Source organism: Paramormyrops kingsleyae, unplaced genomic scaffold (assembly GCF_048594095.1).
Source record: "Paramormyrops kingsleyae isolate MSU_618 unplaced genomic scaffold, PKINGS_0.4 ups212, whole genome shotgun sequence".
In the NCBI taxonomy this organism is placed as follows: domain Eukaryota; kingdom Metazoa; phylum Chordata; class Actinopteri; order Osteoglossiformes; family Mormyridae; genus Paramormyrops; species Paramormyrops kingsleyae.
The window spans coordinates 42,375-50,316 of NW_027326150.1; positions in this window are offsets into that span (position 1 = coordinate 42,375).

Below are 7,942 nucleotides of genomic sequence, written 5' to 3' on the forward strand. Positions count from 1 at the left end.
GGTGTCCTGTATAGGGTTTGCAAAGACCCACTAACTGGGAAGAAACACCATCAATATGTGGCTCCCTTGAGAATGACTCATTTCATCCTGAAAGCCATTCATGATGAGGCTGGTCACCAGGGCCAACGTAGGACTCTGCATCTGGCCCGGCAGAGGTTTTACTGGGAGAGCATGGAGCATGATGTTCGTGAATATGTCAGTTGCTGCAAGCGGTGTGTAGTGAGTAAAACACCTGAGCCTGAAGGAAGAGCTCCACTAGAGAGTGTCAAGACAACGCGCCCTCTAGAATTGGTATGTCTGGACTTCTGGTCAGCAGAGGACTCCAAGGGTAGGAGTATCGACGTATTGGTCATAACAGATCACTTCACGAGAATGGCTCATGCTTTCCAGTGCTCTGATCAATCGGCAAAGCAAGTTGCACGCCAGTTGTGGGACAGATACTTTTGTGTTTATGGATTTCCACAAAGGATCCATACTGACCAGGGTGCAAACTTTGAAAGCCAGCTGATTCAGGAGATGCTGCACATAGCTGGTGTGGAAAAATCCAGAACGACAGCGTACCACCCAATGGGCAATGGTCAGGTCGAGAGGTTTAATCGGACCCTCGGGAGCATGATAAGTGTGGCTGCCGTCAGCAGCAGTTATGCAGTTTAAGATAATTTCAAGGTTTAAGTTACAATAAATAAGTTAAAAATACTTTATTTTTTGATATATTAGATTTAATGTATACATTGTCGGTTTAAAATACACATTTGAAGGTTTTACAGAATGTTTCCAGGGTGGAACCAATGTTCAGTCTGTTGTTTGGGGTTGACAATATTTTCAGTTGCACGCCACACTCGATAGAGCGCAGCATGCGTTCTTCTCTCTCTCTCGGTGGCAGAGCTATGCAGAAGCATGCAACGAAGTTTTTGAGTAGTGAAAAGGAGTGACACTGTAAATTGTGTTTTCATTAACCCCTGCAAGTTAATGCGGCCAATGAGGTATGCAATTTGTATTTTATATGTTGTGGTAGAAAAATAAGATGTTTATGTGTGACGGAACTGTCGAGTTTATGGTAGTCAAGTGTAATATGTTAACACTTGTAAATGTAAAATTGTGAGTGTTTTATCTTGTTTAATAATGTGCTTTATTGTTTATTCTCTATGAGAACAATTTTCTGTGGAAATTGATTATTTTATGTTGTTTGTACAGTTCTCACGGCATCGTCGGTGGCACCTGTGTGCAATAAATGCCAGTAAAAATCAAGAACGCCTTGTGTCCGTTTTTTCAACTTGGAGGGAGTTACAGTGAGAACTCAGTCTGCTCGACATGAGGCGAGGAGACGAGGAGCTGTGCCTGTCATCCACTGAGCAAGAAGAAATTCATCGCAATCTAGCATCAGACAGATAAGTCTGTGCATACGCCAGTAACCTAAGCAGCAAAGCAGTTGAAGTTTTACGTGGATGATCCTTTAAGTGATACATTTAAAACAAGTTAAATGTTAAGAAGTAGATCAATTTGGTCAACGGCTTTAAAGGAACACCGTAAGAATTGAAACTTTAAGTAATCTGGTGCTCTGCATGTTTCCTTTCTAAGTTCATGGTTCTGTTCAATTAAGACTTTTATAGGTGAAGTCATTTTACCTATTTGTGTTGTTTGGATGCTAGAAGTGTTGTAGAATTAAGTGCCACGTTGTATGTGTTGTTGGTTTTCGGAAAAGTTCAACATATTTATACGACTCAAGACGGTATTTATTCAGATATTTTATTCAGGTTAAGGTGTTGTAAAATCTTGAAGGTATTATCCATTCTTGATGTTTGGACAAGTTCACCTAAAGGCAAGGTTAAGCTTGAAGCTATTAATATTTCAGGCAATTGAGCTGGTCTGTTGTTAAACCGCATGTCTGTTTAAAGGTATAGCTATACTTTATTTTGTGCCAAGTAATAAGTAAACATTGCAGAATGGATCAAAGGACTGAATATGAAACTAAGAATGACAACTTACTTGATGATAGTAGTGCCACAAATGTACAGCAGTCACGTGAAGAGGAGCCACGAAGAAGTCAGAGACCTCGAAAGCCTACTGAAAAGGCTCAGCAACTGCATGATGATAAGTCAAAAAAACTTCAACATCGTTCCACTACAACTTATGATAAATGGAAAGCAACCGCCAAGCAAGCTAAGAAAATGATAAAGGGAGCCCCCTCTGTTGAGGTTGTTAAGGATTTGATGTGTAAGTTAAGTTGTGCATCAGCAGATGTGAAACACGCATATGAAGATCTGCGCAAATGTGCTTCCCCAGACAGTGAGATCCGTCGTAGAGTAGACACCTGTGACGCGGTATCAAAAATAATCTTGGACAATGCAACCTCTTATCTTCAGAATAAAGATAACGAAGATGTTCAGACAGAGGATTTAGTCTGGCCTGAGTCTAGTTCAGTGTTTTCATCTTCAGCTTCTCAAGGCACAAGTAAGGGCTTTCAAAGAAGTTTAAGCTCTGCAAGCAGTTCCAGCATAAACTCACGAAAGTCAAGCCTCTCCTTCATTAAGAGACAAGAGGCCGTAGCAGAGCTGGCTGCCACACAAGCTGCACTAAAGGTCCTGCAGGAGATAGAATGTGAACAACAAGAACTTGAAAGCCTTGAAAAAGAGGATTGCATTACAAGAGGAAGAAAATGTGGCAAGAAAGAAAGCACTGGAAGAGAAGCGCAGACAAATAGAGCGCTTACAGACTGTTAAGAAGCTAAGTGCGGTAAAGGCACGGCTCCAAGTTTATGAACAAGATGTAAGCTCAGATGAGGAAATAACAGAGTTACTTCATAACCACGCAGCTCAGCAACATAGATCTGCAGGAGCTATAAGGAGTCCACGTGAGCATCCTGTGATACACCAAGCAGATAGTATCGCTGTCCTCGCTGAAGCAATAGCAGAGTCTATTAATGTAAGCCGTCTCCCAGTACCTGAACCGTCTGTCTTCATGGGAGACCCACTAAGATACAATGATTGGAAGATGTCATTTCAAACCCTAATAGGCAGGAAAAACATTCCAGTAAATGAAAGGGTCTATTACCTTCGTAAATATGTTGGTGGACCTGCAAAAAGGGCCATTGAAAGTTATTTCCTATTAGGAACGGATGCAGCTTACAACTCAGCATGGGATATCCTGGAAGAAAGATTTGGAAGCTCATTTGTGATAGCTAAAGCTTTCAAGGATAAGCTTGCAGCATGGCCCAAAATTGGACCCAAAGACAGTGTTGAGCTGAGGGATTTTTCAGACTTCCTTAGAGGCTGCCAGGCTGCAATGTCCCAGATTAAGGGTCTGGAAGTATTGAACGACTGTGATGAAAATCAAAAACTTCTAACAAAACTGCCAGATTGGCTGGTGGCCAGTTGGAATAGGAAGGTGATTGAGATAGAAGAAACTTGTCGTGTGTTTCCTACTTTCAGTCAGTTTGTGGAATTCATCACAAAGGAAGCAAAAATAGCTTGCAATCCAGTAACTTCACTTCATGCCCTGAAGTCCAATGATGTTGAAAAAATAAAGACAACAAAGGCACGAAACATTGGTGCAAAAGTGCTTGTGAGCAACTCGGAAGAGAATGCAGAACGCAAGAAATGCACCTTTTGTGGAAAATGCAATCATGGTATTCAGACATGCTGGAAATTCAAGGAAAAACCAGTTAAAGAACGTGTTAAATTTGTTCAGACAAAGAAGTTGTGCTTTGGATGTTTACAACCAGGACATCATTCAAAGACCTGCAAAAAGAGGAGTGTTTGTGAAACATGTAAGGAAAAACACCCAACATGCTTACATGAAGAACGCGAAAGAGCAACCCGAAGAGAGAAAAGCGGCGATGAGCATGTGGAGAGTGTAAAAAACTCAAAATATGCTATGTCAACGGAAAGAACAGAGAGCAAACACACCCCTGAATATTCAAATGAAGCTACATCAAACAGAGTAGTGCAAGGCATGGACAGTATGTACTCCTCTACAGTTGTCCCAGTTTGGTTATCTGCATCAAGTAACCCAGAGAATGAAATTCTTGTATATGCACTACTTGACAACCAAAGCGATACCACATTCATTGTGCAAGATAAGGCAGAAGCTCTGGACATGAAAGGGGAAGCCGTGCAGTTAAAACTCTCCACACTTTCATCCAGAAATACAATCATCCCAAGTCGAAGGTTAGTTGGACTGCAGGTGAGAGGTTTCTATTCATCAAAGAAGATTTCTCTCCCTGTAACCTACTCAAGAGAGTTCATCCCCGCCAATCTAAGTCACATTCCTACACCAAAAACGGCAAGAGCCTGGCCACACCTAGAGCATCTTGCTGAGGAGATTGCTCCATTGATTGAGTGTGATGTAGGGCTTCTCATAGGATATAACTGTCCACAGGCTTTGCTACCCCGAGAGGTTGTCCCAGGTAAAGACAATGAGCCATTTGCTCAAAGGACAGATCTTGGATGGAGCATAGTCGGTTGCGTTAGCCCATGTGTCGACTATGGTGATGCTATAGGAAGCAGTCACAAGATAGTCGTGAAGTCAGTGAAACCTCATCTCCAGACATCTAAGAAGCTCACAAATGAAGTGAAATACATATGTCGAACCCAAGTTAAGGAGTTCTTTTCACCACCAGATGTGCTGAGGATGCTTGAGTCTGACTTCAGTGAGAGAAGAGTGGAGGATGCTAATTTATCTCAGGAAGATTTGCGTTTCCTAACCATAATGGAAGAAGGAATCAAAATTAAAGTAGATGGTCACTGTGAAATGCCGCTTCCCTTCAAGAAAGATCGACCAAATCTCCCAGACAATAAGGCATGTGCAGTTCACAGGCTTCGATGCTTGGAAAGAAGATTTGAAAAAGACAAACAATACCAAAAGGACTACACGGCCTTTATGAGTGAAATCATAACAAATGGGGATGTGCAAAGGGTCCCAATAGGAGAAATTAACAACAGTCCTGTGTGGTACATTCCTCATCACGGGGTGTATCACCCACACAAGCCAGGAAAAATACGGGTTGTGTTCGACTGCTCAGCAAGATTTGAAGGCGTGTCATTAAATGATTACCTTCTCACCGGACCAGAATTAACGAACAGCCTGATAGGTGTGCTCTGCCGCTTTCGCAAGGGACAAGTTGCTATAATGTGTGATATAGAGCGTATGTTCCACCAGTTTCACGTCAAAGCAGAGGACCAGGACTACTTGAGATTTCTCTGGTGGGACGATGGAAACTTCCAGGCTCAACCATCAGTCTATCGCATGCGAGTGCACCTATTTGGAGCTGTCTCTTCCCCTGGTTGTGCAAACTTTGGGTTGAAACATGTTGCTGCTCAAGGACATGGTCACTACAGTGAAACAACCATTCAGTTCATTGAACGAAATTTTTACGTGGACGATGGGCTCACAAGTGTCGCAACCAAGGATGAAGCCATCAAGTTAGTAAAGGAAGCAAGGCAACTCTGCAGTGCTGGCAAACTGCGAATTCACAAATTCATTTCCAACAATCATGAGGTACTTGCATCCATTCCAGAGGGTGAACGTGCAGATTCAGTACGAAATCGTGACTTGGTTCTTGGTGAGTCCCAAATTGAGAGAGCTCTGGGAATCAAATGGTGCATTGTTTCAGACCAGTTCCATTTTAGAGTGATTGTGGATGAACGCCCACTTTCTAGAAGAGGAGTCTTATCAACTGTGGCATCTATCTATGACCCTCTTGGCTTTGTGGCACCATTTGTTCTGGTTGGAAAACAAATACTCCAACAGATGTGTCAAGACAAGGTTGGATGGGATGAGCCACTGTCAGAAGCGCTCAAACCACGGTGGGAGTCTTGGCTGTTAGATTTAAAGAACCTGGCTGACATCAAAATTCAGCGCTGTTATCTCCCAGAAGGTTTTGAGAAAGTTGAAAGATGTGAGTTACATCATTTCTCAGATGCGAGTGTTAAAGGGTACGGTGAATGCTCTTACTTGAGAGCAATCAGTGTCTCAAACCAAGTCCACTGCTCTCTAGTTATTGGCAAAGCCAGGGTGACTCCTACAAAGGTCACCACAGTACCCAGGCTTGAACTATCAGCAGCAGTTATTGCCGTGCGAATGAGTGACCTGCTTAAAAGGGAGTTGGAAGTTCGAGCCAAAGAATTCTTCTGGACAGATTCGAAGGTTGTTCTTGGATACATCAACAACGAGGCTAGAAGGTTTCACATATTTGTGGCAAATCGCATTCAACGTATCCAAGAAGGTTCCAATCCAGACCAATGGAGTTATGTGACTTCTGAGAACAATCCTGCTGACCATGCATCACGGGGTCTGACAGCGAAGGGACTAATTACTTCCAACTGGTTCACCGGTCCAGATTTTCTCTGGCAGGATAAACTTCCTGCTGATGACATAAAGGTGGGAGAGTTGGGAGCCGAAGATCCAGAACTTCGTAAGACTTTTGTCCATAAGACACTGACTACAGAAGATTCGTTGCTCAATCATTTCTCAAGGTTCTCAAACTGGATAAGGCTAGTTAAAGCCATTGCACGACTCATGCGATGTGTCAAAGAGCTCAAGGGTCTGATGTGCAGAACAAACAAAGTCACCAGTCTTGAGGAGAGGAAAGAGGCAGAGTTTTTCATCATAGCTACTGTCCAAAACGAACTGTTTTCCGAAGAAATCAAAGACCTGAAATCGAAGGAGACAATAACAAGAGATCGTGCAAATAGACTGCGCAAACTGAATCCCTTCTTGGATGAAAAGGGTGTGTTAAGAGTGGGAGGTCGGCTGGAGCATGCAGATTTACACCCACACATCAAACACCCAGTGGTCTTACCGAGCAAAACTCACATATCAAGGTTACTGATTGAACACTTCCATCAAAAGGTTCATCACCAGGGACGTGGGATGACTATGAATGAGCTGCGATCAAATGGCATTTGGCTACTAGGATGTAGTCACGCAGTGTCCTCCTACATCTACAAGTGTGTCAAATGTAGGAAATTCAGAAGGAGTGCTGAAGTACAAAGAATGGCAGATTTACCGCGTGAAAGAGTTGAAACAGCGCCTCCCTTTGCCTATTGTGGAATGGACTGCTTTGGCCCGTTTCACGTTAAGGAGGGAAGAAAAGAGCTTAAACGCTACGGTCTGCTATTCACATGTCTGTGCTCTCGTGCTGTGCATATAGAGCTTCTCGACGACATGACCAGTGATGCCTTTATTAATGCTCTTCGAACCTTTATCGCCATACGTGGAAGTGTTCGACAGCTTCGGTCAGATCAGGGCACCAACTTTGTTGGAGCAAGACGAGAGTTCTTGGAATCTACAAAGGAAATGGACCAAGAAAGCCTAAGGAAACTAGGTTGTGAATTTATCATGAACCCAGCATCTGCCAGCCATATGGGTGGGGCCTGGGAAAGGCAGATCAGGACGATTAGAAGTGTTTTGACATCCATTCTGGATCATTCATCCAAAAGACTTGACACTTCATCCTTGCGTACCTACCTTTATGAAGTCATGGCGATCATAAATAGTAGGCCTTTAACAACTCACCTGTTGAATGATCCCACTAGTCCACAGCCTCTTACGCCGAATCACATCCTGACCATGAAGTCTTCAGTGGTTTTACCACCACCTGGTAAGTTTGTGAAGGAAGACCTTTATCTTCGCAAGAGATGGCGCAAGGTGCAATACCTGGCCAATGAATTTTGGACCAGATGGAAATCGGAATACTTGCTGAATCTTCAGCAGAGAGAAAAATGGCACAAAACACAGAGAAATGCCAAGATCAATGACATTGTGATGCTGATGGATAATAGTCTACCCAGAAATGAGTGGAAGTTGGCAAAGGTAACCAAGGTGTACCCTAGTGAGGATGGAATTATTAGGAAACTCAAGCTGCTAATCAGTGATGCGACATTGGATGACCAAGGGAAAAGAGTTAATAAGCCAGTGTATCTTGAGAGACCCATCCACAAAA